This window comes from Caretta caretta, chromosome 6 (genome assembly GCF_965140235.1).
Source record: "Caretta caretta isolate rCarCar2 chromosome 6, rCarCar1.hap1, whole genome shotgun sequence".
Lineage (NCBI taxonomy): Eukaryota > Metazoa > Chordata > Testudines > Cheloniidae > Caretta > Caretta caretta.
In genome coordinates this window covers 55,252,760-55,270,010 of record NC_134211.1, presented here as the reverse complement: position 1 = coordinate 55,270,010, position 17,251 = coordinate 55,252,760, and the positions used below count along the sequence as shown (strand labels likewise).

The following is a 17,251-nucleotide window of genomic DNA, read 5'->3' as shown; positions in this document are numbered from 1 at the left end:
TGCCTCATAGTCAAAAATAAAGTCCCAGAGTTGCTGCAACAGCGTCATGTTCTCTAAATACAGTTTCTCCCTTCACATATTTTCCACACTATAGTCCCAATTTCTCCTCTCCACACTAAAAATACTTTCTATAACTCTTATCTATAGTACAACAATCCTCCGGTGAGTTGCAAGCATTAGATCCAATAATCTGATTGATTTCTTCGGGTTTGTGTTTTCATTTTGACAAAGAGCCTACAAAAAAGTGGACATGTGTACAGTGACGCGCAGGGAAGCAGTGCCAGAAAGCTGTGTGAGTAAGCAGGGTCAAAGGACTGTCCAGTGATACGTACAGGGGAGACATAAGTGCACTGGGAAGTGCATGAGAGACAATGGATTGATGGGCACTAATGTAGGAATACGCAGTGAACTCATTAGGATTATACCCAGTGAATATCAAACAAACCCCTGAAGTTCCTGGGGCTGCTGCCTGGAACCAGCTCCACATTCTCTATTGCCCTAGTGCCTCTGGGGCCACTGTTCAGGCCAAACCTGCTATTCACTATTATCCCAAATCCCCAGGGCCATTGCCCAGACCAAGCCCCACATTCTCCATTACCCTTAAACACCCGAGGCCAGACAAAGGCCCATATTTTCCTACAAACAGTGGCTTACTGATTTGAATATAAACCTCACTCTTGTTACCATCGGCAGCGCCCACTTTTGTGGCGCTGACGTTTGAATGGCGCCTGTTGACAAGGACACATGGCACACAGGTTAAAAAAAAATAAAATAAAAAAAGCATTATTGCTACAAAGGTATTTATTAGCAAGGTAAAAGTAACAAAGAAGGGTTGTGAACAGCACCAGTGTTTTCGCCCTCCCCGACCACAGGCAGACATAACAGAGAAAAGGAAGCCTCCCTAGAGAGCAGGAACAGTCAATCACTTCACCAACAGATACAGCAGAAAAGCAAACAGTTCCATTGACACAGAAAGCAGGTGAGCACCACAGTGCAGCTAACCTAACCGAATCCTCCTAACAAACGTGGCAAAAGCCAAAGCAAAAACACAACTGACCTGAGTGCACGTAAAGCAAGCCAGGAATACTGTACCAGGCCTGCTGCAGCAATGCCGAGGGTCTGCCTAGGAGAGAGAGAAAATAAAATAAAAAACCATAACAAACAGCAAGAGAGATCCCCAGTCAGCAGAGATTTTAACAGCCGCATGACAGGCAGGCAGCATTTTGTCAGCAAGGCAACAACCGGCCGGATGATGACATTTGCAGCAACACAGGAGAGCGAGAGAGATCTAAAAAGCTCTTTTCCCTTGTTCAGAATTTCCACTGTGACTTGATCAATTGCATCCTTTCCTTGTTCACGTCTAACTGGCACAAAGGATCCCACATTTGTGCTGTTTACTGCATTCAAAGAGGGGAAATGAGGCTTTTGCCAGAGAGAAAAAACCCCATTACCTCCCTACAATCGGCCATTACAGGAAGAAGCAAAGGAGAGTTTTACGACAGCTCCCAGCATTCTTACTGCCTACAACTCCCATACTGCACACGCTCAACTCCACTGTTAACCCTTTTGTTACACTCAGACAACTTTGTGCCACCAAAGCTACACTAAGAAAAGGAGTACTTGTATACTTTCCTCCTCTACCACAATGTATAGCCAGCAGCTAACATATGGTACAATAACAACAGACATTATGTTAGCTTTCTCCACTCCAACACATACACATAACAGGACTCCTTGATCATTTTAGTGGAAAAGGCTATTTTAAGATTCTTCAGAACAATAACAGATCTGCAAATGCAGTCATCAAATGTTTATTATGAATTGCACATTCAAGTTTAGTCTTTTTCTAACTAGCTAATTTTCTTGCAGATTTCTACATTTCTGCGGTACAGAGTTGCTGGTCACTATTATTATTATTATTTATTTTACCTTTTCTCTGTAACTTAGAAAAAGCAGATGAAAGATCTCCTCCTACCTACATGCATTTTTCTACATTTCAAAAGACAAATTCTAATAGATACATTAACAGAAAAATATCCTTATAACCCAAAAAGCCTTTTGTGACAAAACTAGTAAAAGATACTGTATTTTTCCGCAATGAAACTGATGGGAAACTCTGTCATACTGTCATGTTTCTCTCTGTCTTTTTCTCTGTCTCTCTCTCTATATATATCACATATATGCATTCAAGATACGTATCACTAACACTTGTAGCAGTTGTTCAGCTCCTTCTGTTTTAAAATGAGCAACAAACTATGTGTATACGAATCATCTATTGAAAATTGAAAAATAAACCACAAGACTAGAACCGGTTAATAAAATAACTAATTGGGGTGGGGGATGGAAATGTTAATTCATGAAATAGATCCTTACAACAAGAATTCCTGGATTTTAATTAAAATCAGATTTAAAAAAATCCCTGTTTACTTTCTATAAATATGGTTTATTTGAAATAATCTTAAAAAGAACATTGTACAGCAAATGCAAGTCAAATGGTTCTAATTTGTAGTGCTACAAACTGTAACATGCTCAGACGTGTAACTGCCTGACAGACTACACAGAAATCTGGTTTATGCTCCAATCTCTGAAACAAATGCAAATATCTAAAAGCAGTCTGCTATTTCTCCAAAATTAAAATCCCAGGTAAAACATACTGACTGCCAGATTTTTTCATACAAAAACTTCACTTTCAAAAATAAATCACTACAAATTTATTATTTATTTTAAACCATAAACAATACAGATGAAAGAAGCATATGGATGTTTTCTTTTCTTTTTTTTTAAAAATCCGTCAATAATAAACACACATGTACTCTCCTAAAAAGTTTAATTTCAAACATCTTCTTTCAAACCTAAATCAGTATATCAGCGAACAGCTTTAACCAAGGAAAACACAACAGGAAAAGCATTTCTCCATGATACCCTTTTCCAGACATACGCTTTATGTTTTTAAAGACAATTCACATCCACGCCATTCCAAATGGCATAAATACAATTATTTAGAATTTATTCCTCACTATAGCAATTTTTAGTTTGGTATATTTTTCAGATTTTTTATGGAAAACACAATCAATTAATAGCTATCTTTGTGTAGCTACACTGTTACCTCTTTTTGCACATCTTCTGTCTTTTACATGACCGTAAGCATTTTATAAGCATTTTACATATACACATTAAAGTAATGAGAAGGATAACACGCAACAAGAAAGGCTCAAAAACAAACTGGAAGTGTAAATGACCTTCTCCCATATTCCAGACGTACCTACAAAATCCCTGCTCACTAGTATTGGATTATATGTTCCATAATTAGGGTGGCCTTTTTATATTTTGTACTCTTTTAACCTCCCAAATTTATAGGTTTTAAAAATTGGCATGTTAAAAGGGCTTTATTTAAGGATTTCAATTAAAATCGTGTTATGTTTTGTCATATTACCATAATCCCTCTTTTAAAATCACTTAGAATTTCAGTATAACCTAATTAAGTAATTTTAAGTAAGTCTTAACCCAAATACATAGATCTAATAAAAATGTGTTCTGCAAACAGGGAAAATGGACTCCTGAAAGGGATTCTTCAGGTATGAAGAAAGATATTAAAACATTTGTCTCCCCACAAACTTTGAAATATTAACTGTTTTACAGTACCTACGTTTTAAACCCTAAATATTGATAAGAAAACCAATTTTATCAGAGGCCGAGCATACCATTTCATCGCAACTGTATTTATTTATTTATTTTACATAAGCTGCATCCTTTCTTTTTCCCTTGCAGAGAGAGGGGGAGGCTGGGGGAAGAAAAAATGCTGCAAAACCCTAACTATCTATCTCAATGGATTATTTGTTTCAAAACTCTCGTAAGAACAATTTCTACTGCTTTCAGATATTGTATATTTTACCAGTGATGATAGTTTTGTTTGGATTTTGCCTTTTAAAAGGCTTCAGAATAACATGATGGATTTTATAGATTTCTAAAATTTTAAATCTTTTTTTTTAATGCCACAAATTCCCAATTTTGGTAAATGAAATGTACTTTATGCATGTGTCTACATTATCAGAGTGGAATAAATTGTCCAAAATAGAAAGATCAAGTGAACTACTGTAATACAATAGAACGTCTAACATATTAACACAACTCCTCTCCCTGATATTAATGTTATATGATATGATTATCAAAACCAGAAAATAGTTCATGAATATAGAGTCCTCCCTGATAAAGAGGATTTCTTATTGATAAATTTGGCCTCAAGGAACCGCATTTTACCCAAAATCATCCGGTCTAGCGCTTTATGTTACTCACAAACTCCTGGTTAATTTTAATTAACTGGGCTGTTTTTAAGACAAAGATCTTTCCTTCCAGTTTACCTAAACAGACTATTTTAAAATGTTTAGCACATCAAATGTATTTGTCAACATCGGAAAATTACAGAGATTTGGGAAGAACTAATTTTTTAATCTTTTTTCTAACCTAACCACAAAAGAAGAATGCATCTTTCACCAGGAATTTATTTTGTATTCCAATGTGTTCTGGGCTTGAACACACACAGTTTTAAAGTATTAAGCCATCTTCCTATAACCATATATTATTCACATGCTTTTACAGGGAAATCCAGTACGATGCTACCTACCTTGCTGCTTTTGTGTAACTGATCAGACGTCTGAAGTACTTCATATTAATTTGTCTGCTTTGCAGCATTTTAACATCCCCCCCCACACACACACAAATATTTGGATTTCTATGAAATGTCACCAGTAAACTGCAAAATCAGAAAGGCCGTAGGGTCAGGTATTATTTAACCCACAAAGAAATGCTATTTTCTCTCCATGTAAAAACATATCAGTAACAAGCAGTACCTTACAGGAGAACTGGTGCTCACCTCCCTTGACTGGTCTTCATTATGTCCAGAACAGGAGCTTTTCCACATTCCCTACAAAATAAGAGAGAACAGGATGAAATTAATGGGTGTCCAGCCCCTTTTGGGATAGTCAATAAAATTCATTCAAGTTATCTGGCCTTCGTGAGGCCAAATATCTCTTGTCCTGAAAAGCATTTTTAAAGCCATGATTACATTTTAATTAAGGCCGTGAAAGAATGGTTCTGATAAGTCTGATGCAAATTTTAAATATTATCTCCATACCTGTGCAAGAGAAGTTCCACAACTCCTGAACCTGTTTAGGCATATGTGGAGGCCTGTACATTTCTGCATGCAACACTTCATCTGCATCATTAACTTCACACATCACGCCATCTCTTTATCTTAAAAAAGAAAATTTCTATTTATTTTAAATGCATTTCAAAATAATATTGGCAACTAGTGATTTCTTTGTAGAGAGGGAGGTGTGGGATATTTCCTTCCACTGCAACCTTTCCTTTCCCTGTTCTAACCCTTGAACAACTTCCCAGACAGGTAGTGTATTATCCCCTTTCCTTTCTCTGTTTTTCTGTGATTTCCATTCATATATTACGATGTACAATTTGTCCCAGCCTATAGCTTTGAGACGTTTGCGTACCTCTCTCGCCAGCAAGGAAGTTCGCAACTAAAATCACCAGTTATGCACTATTTTCATGCTTTATTTTTATTTATTTATTTAGCATTCAACATTTTAAAACAAACAGGAAAGGAAAAGTATTTAAGCCAGTGTGTATGCAATCTACAGTGCACTAAGGTTCTCAAATGACCCAATTTCAGGATATCATTTTACAAACCTAAATAAGTCACAATTTAAAATCAAATAAACATAGGATGTAAGATTTACAGCTAGACTTAATTTTTTTTAAATCACTTCTTCCATCTTTCAATGTTTTATTATCTCTCAGCCTATGTGGGTGACTGTCTTTTCATTTACATTTTCCTTTCCCATACTTCAAGAATCCTGAAAGACTGATATGCTTTATTTCATAGGTATTGGCCAATGCGAACTAAGGAAACATTTGGAACAAATGTTAGCAAACCTAAACTATTTTCTCCCCTGCCACACACACCGTTTCCCCCTCTGCATTTGATATTTGACCATTTTTTTGTATATATATGTCTCCTCCTGATCCTATTAGGCCAAACAGGAAGAATTGAGTGTCTCTCCACCATTTGCTACAGTATCTCTCCTTTCTGGATTTGACAGCTAAAATGCCCTCTACCACCTACTTCACATGTTATTGTCAAGGTAAATATTTTTCTTCTCTAGCTACCTGTTGATTATAAGAACCCATATCCTTCTGGCACAAGGTAAATCCTTTCCTGATCTAGTACTTTCTCTTACCATGGTTCTGATTTGAATGTCTGGGGAGCTTGTGGTGCAAGGCAGGAAAGGGAAAAGGGGGTGACATCAAGAGATGTCTTAAGAGCATAAGAAAATATGTTTATTAACATATTAATATGTAATATTAACATCACAAACAATATGCTGTTCATTATTTAACCTAATGTTTTAAGGACAAACTACTATTGTTGGGAAGACGGGGAGGGGAGGAATATGTTACCGGGGTCACTAATTACACTTTTTAAATTACTTAAAGCAAAGAGGATTTACAAAATCAGATTTTCTTTTCACCATTACCTGCTTAAGATTTACTTGGTTAGCATTTTAAACATCTGGGAGTGTGAAAGTAGCCTGTTTGGTTTTGCTTTAGCTGCTATTCAGTTTCACTTTTTTGCACGGGCCATAAAGTTTTTATTTTGGGGGTTCAACAATACTGCAGGGGAATATTTCAATATTAAAATGAGCCAATTCCATTTAAATGTGAACAAAACATTGCAAAAACATTTCCATCCATAATATAGGACATTAGGAAAACATAACTTTGGGGGCTAAAAGTAATCGACTGCATCCCTGGAAAGTGATGTTCTGGCTTTCACATATACTTCAACCTCTGGCCTGCTCCTTTGCCCATAGAAGTCAATAGGAATTGTGCCATAAACTTCACTGGCAGCAGCATCAGGTCTCTACATCTATTATATTCAGCAAAATAATTCCACATGCAAACTAACCACCTGCTCATAAAACTTAATGCTCAGCTGAACTTATTTTCCTTTTCAAAACATAAGAGTTCCTATATTTCCCTTTTCATGCACTTTTAACCGATAAATGCCTCCCTGACATTGCCCGTGTGAAATTAGAGCAAGTCTATCCCCTATGGTTTGTGATGGGGGAAAACATTACATCTCACTTCTACCAACTATGAAGAGCTAATTCTTGTGCTTGTGCCAGCCACATGCTATATGTGACTGTCGAACAGATATAGAAACATTATTGTCTTTCACCAGGATGTTGTTAACCTACATCTCCCAAATCATATACGTAATCCTCAACTCTTCAGGATCAACCTCAATTTTTTCAGAAACTGAGATTATTAAATGCAGAAAAAACATTGTTTTTTATTTATATTTTCAAAATATATCTTTCTTTCCTTTTTGCTGGTTGTTCTTCCCTTTTTACCTGTTTATGGTGTAGGCCCCCAAAACACATTGGTAAACACACATATGCATATATATGAAAATCCAATGAAAATCTTCCCTCAGCTACGTAGACTGTGCAATTTATATCTGTGTAGGTACAGGGGTTGCTGTACCACACTGAGAGTTAATGGAAAAGATTCAGGTTCTTATAGGTACCATACAGCATAAACCTATTCATGCTTCCTTTTGACAAGGCCAATGTCCCACAAGCATATTCAGAGGCTGTCATTAGCCAGTTATGTTAATTATCGTCCTATTTGCACATCTAATGCTCATAAAAGCTTCAGTATGCACCCCCTGTGGGAGGATCTGAATCTTGGTTTATTTATTATATTATTTACATTTCCTAATATTAAAGATGTATGAAAATGGAGAATTACATTTTGAACACCCCCCTCCCCACCAGCTCACAGACACTCACTCTATTTGTATTATAGCAGACACAGGTATAACACTCTATTGGCTTTTATTATCACCTCACACATCTAGAGACGAACAGTTTCCCCAGATTGCTTTTTTTTTTTCTGCCTCCTCCCCCAACTCCCCAGTCAGATATTTTGTGCATTTTTAGGTCATAATTCAGCAAAGTACGTAAGCATGTGCCTAACTTTAAGCATGTAAATTGACCCATGCTAACTTGGTAAATCTGCCTTGCAATGGAACACAGTTATAATGAACTGGGATCAAGTGAAAGGGTTTCTAATGAAGCATAATCAAAGTACCAAATTATTTCACATTACAACATGCACATTGCAATTCGGAGTATACTCACATGCCTCTTATACAATGAAATTCAGCTTTTGCAGAGGCCCTGTTCAAGGTATATCCATCATATAAGTCCTCCTTAAATCCTCAAACCTGTGTAAAAGTGGAACTTAAATGGTGCCTAGTCCTTATGCTGGCCCTCCGCACCTTGCACATCTAGTGGTGAATTTCACTCACTGTGATGTTGTTCTGTAAAGAAGACTTTGTTATAAGAAAGTTCCATTGTGTTTACAGTTGGCAGCAGAATCCCTGAATTTTGTTAAGTTTCTGTATACACAATAAAACTTGTCTTAAACAACCACTCAGAAAACCAGCAATTATTAATCACCCAGCTTTGAGTCTTTAACAGACAGGGAAATGATTACAGGAAAATGCATGAGGATACTAAAATGGTTGCTTAAAACAAAGCATTTAATATCTTAGATCTGCTTCTAACTGCAACTTTTACAGTACTACCAGACATTAATTTTCTATCTGGCACATTCTATCCTGTGTTTTTACCAGCTGGCTCTTTTTATATAAATATATAATATAAATGTTTATATTAAATTAAGTAATTTGATCATTTTAAGATTGATGAACATTCCTTACCTTCACATACTAAAAATAGAGGCTTCCTAACAACTCTCATCAATGGACTAATCCATTCTAAATGTCGTATGTGGGGGGTGGTAGAAGGGGTTATGAAACAAGACCTTCCCACTTTTAAACATATTTTATATTTCTACAAACTCCTAAAAGTAAGTAGAAGAGAACACTTTTTAAGCTGGCTTGCATTGCTATATCAGAGGCCTCATGAGGACTTTGGTACATGGAGTTGATAATGTCTCCTCAAGGTCGCAAATGTTCTATCTCAAATGATCTCGTAGCCACTGCTCCAACACTGTGAAAGGTTAGCACGCTTGAGGCTGGCCCTCCAGCCCTTCCTCGTCAAGAATAGTACTACTGACTTATTTGTTTTGTAAGGTGTCGTGCACATTTCTGGTGCTGTATAATAAAGAGATAAATAACAATAATACTATTCCCATTATACAGGTAGGGTAACTGGGGCACAGGGATGTGGAGAAGTCAAACAGCTAGTGTGTGGTGTAATTGGGAATACAATCTGGGTTTGTTGATGCCCAACTTCATGTTTGATCCTTAAGCAAGGATCACATCCCTAGACCAATGGCCAAATGCATTTAATAAATAATGGCAAGCACAACAGTGGGAGATTATAAATATAGGCTGCTTGCTCATGTGTAAGGGGAGGGAGCAACTCAAATCACTATGGGGGTCTCCACTATCTCTTGAAACTCAGTGCCAACATCCTACCCTACTGCCTATTCTGAGATATATTATAGGCACAGGAACTGAGACATGTGCAGTTGACACACAACATACCGAATACATACATGCACTAGTGCCTAAGATTCTCCTCCAGTAGGTCAGCCCCTAATGCAAGCAACCACTGTAAAATAGCCCCTAAGATTTCCAGTACAATCTTGTTCAACCTTTACTTAAAGACAAGCCTCTACCAAGATACGTTAATCTCTTGGGCAGGTAGCTAAGACAGTTTTCATTGTAAAAATAAAATGTTTGTTCAGACATTATAACACTATTTCTTTAAAGTAAACATACCGGCATGGAGGCTTCTTTCACACTGAAGTCTTTTTTAAATTTCCCCTCCCAGAACAGTTTCACTCTAAATGGGAAGTGACTATAACCAGAACTGTTGGTGAGAAAGACAAGCTTTCGAGCTTACACAGAGTTCTTCAGTTCTGGGAGTTAGTTTCCCAGAAGAACTCTGTGTAGCTCAAAAGCGTGTCTCTCTCACTAAAAGAAGTTGTCCAATAAAATATATTTCCTCTTCCACTTTGTCTCCCTAATATTCTGGGACCAACACGGCTACACCAACACTGCATATAACCAGAATTGTCATTACATTGCCATGAAATTATGTAGGACTTTCACAACTTCACTAGCGCAGAGTTTCACTACGTCCAAGTTCACTAGAAATGGGTTTCACCCTATTCTAAAAATATCATGTTACTAGCTAATTCATCACCTGGCAGTAATTTTAAATCCACAAACCATTCAATGCCTTAAAAAGAACGGAATACCTCAGGTACTTCCTGGTTATTGTAGAAGAACCAAATGACTAAGTCACCTGGGTAGCTGATCTATGCCACCGCATCAGACAAGAAAAAAGGTCAACTTATTGCCTAAGTGACAGCTGCTATGGTTGACTTGATCAATTATCAGAGCCCCATTTAATGATTAGGCCTCCCGTGCATATAACCATTAATTTCCACAACTAAAATTCATAGTCCAAAAGCATCAACTCTTCAAAATGAGTTATCAATGGGAGAACAGGAAGGAGTTGTTCTAAGCTCATCTTATCTGGAAGATATGTTCAGTATGTCTTACAATCATGCAGGCTCCCATCATCTCAAAATATATCATGACATTTATTTTTGCTTGTTAGGGGTCATTTGATGAGCTTGCCCAATTCCTCTCTACCTTCTTGAGTGACTGACCTCTTCAGATAAGAAGATGATATGTCCAATAGCCCTCCTTCCTTCCTCTATTTAGACTACTTTCATATAGCCTCCAGCTTCGCCCATGATTATAAGTCCCATGTTCAAATGGAGGTTAGTTACAACTACCAGAAAAAAAATCTAACTTCTTAATGTAGCTGTCTTCTGGCAGCCATAAAAAGTTCTACTGATCCTCTGCATTTCAGGGGAGCTAATATGCCATTCTTCAACAGATGAACCGGAGAGAAATTTAATTTAATTATTTCTTATTTTTATTTGCCCTTCACTGTGGCATCTGGGAGAATAGCATAAATTAAACTCACACATTAATTTAAACTGCCCACAACAGACAACACAAAGCATCCCCCTTCCCTTACCAGGACAAACGAGCATAGTAAATATCCCAGCACTGGTACCTAGTCAAAAAATACTTGACCATAAAGATATGTCTTGTACCACCCTGAAGGTCAGTACCATTGGACTATGGTGGAGCATCAAAACAAGTTGTTTCTATATCTGCAAGTAGCACACTGAAAACACGTTGTATTTGGTCCTCAAGAGTGGGCATATTTATGGATTGTTAACAGAAGTGCTTCAGTTAAACTCAGCCATATTGGGAGAGAGGCGGTCCATACTCAAACAACACAGCCTCTTTCCTGGCCAGTAAAGCCTTACCATTCCCAACCACTACAAGCACTCTTATCTTGTCATCACTGATGGGCCTTTAGAGAGCACAGTGATATGCATGGCATTAGAACTTAAGCAGAATGGGACAGAATACAATAGAATCTGTTGATGATAAAATGATAAAATGAAATGCTCCATTTCCACAGAAATGCCCAGTGTGACTCAGGGTTTTTATATAGAATTTTTAAGCCATCCTAAACAATTTAATAGAGATTGGATCTCTGCTATAGAATTCTACGTGCTAATTAAAAAATTCCATAGAAAGGTTATCATTCTTCATCAGATTCCATAGGACTTTCCCCCATAATTGTGTAATAGGTTAACTGCCTATGTGTAGCTCTCACTGAAGTAAATGGGAGCCACTAGTGCATCTGAGAAGAAAATTTGGCCCTGACTTCTGGTGCCACCCCACTCATGAACTTTATCTGCATCAGCTGCAAGTGGTAGTTATGGGCCCACACATTTATCTCACTGCAACACAATGAAAATTGGCATGGCCATCTTCAGTGTGTCAGTTAAAGGCAACACATTTTGTACTGTGTCTGTCTTCCTCCCACTGTTAGCGTTATAACTGCTTTTGTCCTCCATAGTTCAGAAAGGAACACTGCTACCTATCACAGAAGGTCAAACCATGTGGAAGTGGTTTCTCCGCATTCACCATGAAGAATTCCAGATCAGCTCAATAATTTTTATTACATAAATAAGCACAATATAAATATCTTTAATGTGCACAGAGCAACACAAAGGGAGGTTTTATATTTCACATTCCAAGTTGGGGCTACATACTGCCCTCCTTAAATTATGGCGGGATGCACAGCAATATTGTCCTCACTACCTTATTGTTGGCTGAGTTTGTGAGGCCTTACATTCAACTCAATGGGATTTCTCGGTTTGTCTCACTATCTGTTATGTAATAATTTTTGAATGCCATATCTGATAAATTCAAAAATGTCGGTGGACACTGTAGGCATCAACAGGCAGAACCTTATTGATTTTGGTGAAATTTAAAAAAACAGAAGGGGGAAATCATGTGGGACTCAAAGCCCCTAGAGTCTGGTAAGCAACCCAGAAGCTTCAAACAGGTCTGTAATGGTCTATAAATCGAAGAACAGATTGATGGCAACCATTAACACCATACCCCCATCTCAGCTGTGCCCATCCTCCCAATACAGTTTAAAGTATGGGGAAGTGGGAGGGGGGCACAGAACCCACGGCATTAAGGAGGGTGTTGGGAGAGATTACAAGGAGTTCCTGAAGTAAAGGGCTGGAGGGTGGCACACAGGGCGCTTCTAGGGGAGAATGGAGGGATGCAAGGAGCCCCTGGTGTGTGCATGAACTCAGTCTACAGAAGCAACAAAGTGTGTGACTCTCTAGTTTATGTGGAATGGGGTGGGGGGTGTGGGTAAGAATAGATCTATCTACCTAAAGCTATAGCTCTATTCACATACCACAGGCAATATAATCAAACTGTACATTCAGAGAACTTATAAATAGACCTCTCCCTGTACTGTAGTATACACAAAAACAAGGAGTCCGGTGGCACCTTAAAGACTAACCGATTTATTTGGGCACACGCATTCGTGGGTAAAAAACCACTTCTTACAGTAATTCAAACATCCTGCTGGGAATCAGTTAGAAACTGACCATACTGTGCACTAGAATGTATTCATGTGACTTTAACAGAGATAGGCCCAACCCAAACCTTACGTCAGAGCTTGCATCTTTAACCTATCTTTATAAATGGCCTCATCAGAACACCCTGAAGATTAGGCAAGAATTTGTGGATTTTGAACCCATTATGTTCAGGACAGATCAATTCTGGGGATTTGTCTCAAGTCCCTCTCTAGAATTAGAGCATATACACCATATCCCACTTCATCGATGCCTCTAATCCAAACTCCATTTTAAAACTATGCTGTATAACCAATCAGTGGTTCCATATGGGCCTAATCATCACAGAACATCATTTGGCTGGGTTATTACAGACAAGGCTGTACATACATTCCATGTCTATGGAGAGAGAATTTTATGAGTTGAGACTCAAAATCATCAACACTGCAGTTTACAAAAGGACTTTGAACTAACTAATCTAAACACATTGTTCTCTGCATTATGGACTGTGAAGCTTCCCTTTCCATTCTCACTAGATGCCCTTGCACATGCAGTCCCACCTCACTTTTCATATGTCCCTATGTCATGATTTACCATATTATAATAATGGAACAGCGATGAAGTTAATTTGAATGCCTGCTTTAAATCTTAAAAAGATGAGACCTGGCCACTGTAGCAGCATTTGGATACACGGGCACATGGCTACAATGCAGTGATCAGTGAAAGACAGAGTTAATTTTCAACCAAAACTACTGGTGGAAAAAACCTTTGATAAACCCTGAATCCAATTTAATGGGAGGTTTTTCAATGATAGGGATTTAATTATTGACGTGTTTTAGGTTAAAATGTATAGTACTAGCAGAATTTTAATATTACCCCTTAAATCTTTTTTCATGGGAAGGGAAGATTTGATGGGGATGTGGAAAAACACTAACTGAGACCTGTTTTCCCCCATCTCCCAAATACCAGGGGGAGGGAGGGGGAATAAAAGCGTGAAGTTAATCTTAGGTAAAAAGATAAATTCTCATCTGAAGGATACAGTTTTCAGAAAGCACAGAAAAAACAGCTGGGTTTTTTTGCTAGATACATATTAATATTGGAAACCAGAGAGAAGTTAATATAGGAAAACAGAATAGAAACCCTTGACAACAATAGAAGAAAAACAAAATTTAAACCACATGTAAAGATGTAACTGGATATTTTGATCCCAGTCCTATCTGTACTTCATCTAATATCCCATTATCATCAATATGAATTTTGACTGCAGGATTTGGTCTCTCATTTATTAAGTCTTATAGGAGAACTTCATGCAAAGTCTTAGATTTATAATCATACTTTATAGAACTAATAATTTCCAGGAAATTCTTTATAATTAGGAATTTTAAAATTAATAATAAATTTGTTAGTCTCTAAGGTGCCACAAGTACTCCTGCTCTTTTAGCGGATACAGACTAACATGGCTGCTACTCTGAAACCTAAATTTATTGAAGTAAGTTTCATCTTCACCATTTGCCTCATTTCAATCTGAAATATCAACCCCCTGAAAACTTTATTGTAGCATTAAACACAAATTAGCATCATGGATGGCCCCTCTAGAGTCTTTGCATTTATTTAAATAACTCAAAAACCATACACAATTTTGAAAAAAACATTTAAAGAAAATGAAACTGAAGGATATATTCATCATCCCAAAAACTATTCATAAGTAATTAAAGAATAAGTCATGTTATGAACACGTGAGTTCTGGTTTCTATGTACGCTGGTCTTATTCTGTGAGACATTCAATTCAAGATGTAGCAAGTACAGTATTAAATTGCAGTTTATAAATTTAACAAATTCCAGTGTATGTTGTTGTTACAGTTGGACATTATAACCAAAGAAATTGAAGTTTTGTTCCTGACATCTATCTTTATGTACTGCCACTACATTGTACAGATTCTTTCCATACCATCCATCAGCTCATGCTTCAGGTAACTTCCTACCCTTGTGCCCAGTAAAGCCAAACTGGATTATACTGATTATAGTATCACTAATGTGGGCATAAGCATATAGACATAGATTTAAAAGTTATGAATAGTTAAATTATTTTCCTTGCAAAAGTAGCTTTTCTTGTGTTTATTCCTCCTATTATTTTTTTTTGATATATGCACACTTCCCCACCCCACGCCCAGTAAGTATTTAGATTTATTTAATTAAATAAAATAATATAATCTACAATGCATCCTCCACTACATTTAAGTAACTGATCAATATTCTTTCAAAAGTTAGTTTTGTGTCAGCAACAGTACCACCAATACTCTTGCTGGTACTGAATCTAATTCTAATCTAAGAGTCAAGAATAAATTCAAAATTGAGGAAGCTGTTCTCCCCTCTCCTCCCTTCCCACCACACACGCACGCACACACACACACAAAGGTTTCACTGTATACATTTGAAAATATTTTGATTCAGGCACGTTATCTTTTTATTATTTTAAATCCCCTTTCCTTACTGCAAATGCTTAAAAACTCCAACCATACAAAGTTACCTGTGCAAAATAGTTGTTTACCTCCTGCTGTCAATAATTTCCTTCTACGTCAAAACAAAATCACTATTTCTTATGCATTACATATTTCAGAACAGAACAGGGATGCACTAGTTAATATTCTATGGCCTATACATGAAAGTACTCAGAGGAAACTAAAATATACAGAAAATATAGTTCCTGAACACATGATCAATATGTGACCATTAAAGATATTTAATTACTTCCAATGTTTTGGATAATGTTTATTCCAAATAAAAATACTTATTTGGTTTATTGCTTTGCTAAATGAGTCTGCGTTAAACTTACAAGCAAGTTTGAAATAACCTTATATTCTCAGTCAGTTGAATGGTATATGAACTATATGCAAAGAGAACTGCTTTATTGTTCAAAGAGTTATAAGTAAGCTACACTTGCAATATTTTAAAATGATATATTAACTTTTTTAAAGCCAATTTGTTTTTTTTTAATATTTTAAAAGTAATTAAAATAGATGTTTTTTTAAAAATCTCAGTGTCCATACAAGCTGCTTAACATCTTTTTTTCTAAAGTACTACAACACAACAATGCAAACTGAAGTTTTTTTTGTTAGTTATTATGGGAAAATATCTGGTTTGCACATGGGTCACGTGCCAATTGTAGCAAAAGCTTGAGCTCAGAGAGTCTGCAAACTTTCAAAAAAATATTTTCTAAAATATCTAAAGTAAAAAAATTAACTTTTTTAGAAAAAGAATATTTAGTAATATCAAAGTAAAATTTTGCTTCAGAAGAAAGTATTTGTGAATTATGATCAAATGTATTGCTAATTTTGCTTTGCATTAGAAATGTCAATAACAATTTTGACAAAAGAGAAGGACCATTACAAAGTTTGTATATAAAAATATTAAGTAGGAAAACCTCTAATCCCTCAGTCATTAATATATACACATTACTCTAAATTAAAGGACTCCATAGGATGGGAATGAACCACAAACTGACTTCTGTTAATTGTCTGTTTGCCCTGGTCAAAATGTTTTGTCTTTATACAGATTGTAAGCTTTAATCCTACCAATTATCCCTCCTTGAAGGCTGCCTCTGCCTATTATTTTAAAACAGTGTGCTCGCTTACTAAAGTACAAGTTCAAACTCATAAATACAAATAAGGAAATATACATTATGTCTGAAAAATCAGATTCCTACATTTTATTAAAAGAAGTTCTTTCTTGATCCAAATTTCTCTCTGCTTTCTTTTCTACAGAAAAGATTAAAACATCAACACTTAAGTAACTAAGTTTTAAATTCAGAAGATAGATCATCTTTGTTCTAGTTGCCAAAATATATTTCTGAATTTATTCAAAAAGGTTTTTTGGTTTCAAATGCTACAACTGCTAAATAAAAAATGTAAAACATTTAAATCCTGCAACCACTGAGAAACAGTAGACAAATAAAACGGAATTCATTTCACCAAATTATCTTTTTACAGTATTTGCTACTCCTTTGCTTAAATTTTAATCTACTATTTTTGTCACCTTTATTTTAAAGAAATGGTGAAGATTTATTCTTTAGCAAAATATGGACAGTTAGTAAAGCAAATAAAACCCAGGAGCCCAATCCAGTTCCCACTGAAATCAAAGGGAGTTTCAATGGAAGCAGGATTGGGCCCCAGGAATTTAAAATTCACTTGTTTCATGTGTTTTATCTTATCATTTTATTAAAAGT

General features: G+C 36.4%; 1 protein-coding gene across 3 annotated transcripts in view; it reads right to left on the bottom strand.

Annotated features, from left to right (window-relative positions):
• The window catches only part of HSD17B12 (hydroxysteroid 17-beta dehydrogenase 12), a 252,898-nt gene that overhangs the window by 181,747 nt on the left and 53,900 nt on the right, over positions 1-17,251 (bottom strand). For all 3 annotated transcript variants that reach the window (XM_048852365.2, XM_048852367.2, XM_048852366.2), the window contains 3 exons: positions 5,132-5,250; positions 4,871-4,921; positions 1,058-1,123 (listed from right to left, as the gene is read on the bottom strand). The gene's annotated coding sequence lies outside the window, so the exon portion shown is untranslated. The remainder of the gene's footprint in view (positions 1-1,057; positions 1,124-4,870; positions 4,922-5,131; positions 5,251-17,251) is intronic.